Here is a 307-nt window from a genome sequence, read left to right as displayed (position 1 = left end):
GTCAATGTGCATGTTTATTTGAAGAAAATAACTTAAAATAACATAGATGGATAGATAATACTTTATTGATTCCTTCAGGAAAATTAAAATGTGTTGTTTATTTTAAGAAAATAACTTAAAATATCTAGAAATCACTATCCCGACAAAAATCACTTTTGAAATGTATTTTAAGATGTTTTTTTTTAATGAAAAAATCTGACTTAATTTTTATAGTAAAATAACTGTTGGTTATTAAAATGAAAATATATTTATCTACAGAAAATAAGACTTAAAATACAATTTGTCTGAAAAATGTTTTTTCCTGCAA

The sequence above is a fragment of the Entelurus aequoreus genome, linkage group LG15 (assembly GCF_033978785.1).
Source record: "Entelurus aequoreus isolate RoL-2023_Sb linkage group LG15, RoL_Eaeq_v1.1, whole genome shotgun sequence".
Classification (NCBI taxonomy): Eukaryota; Metazoa; Chordata; class Actinopteri; order Syngnathiformes; family Syngnathidae; genus Entelurus; species Entelurus aequoreus.
Note: the sequence above shows the minus strand (reverse complement) of the source record.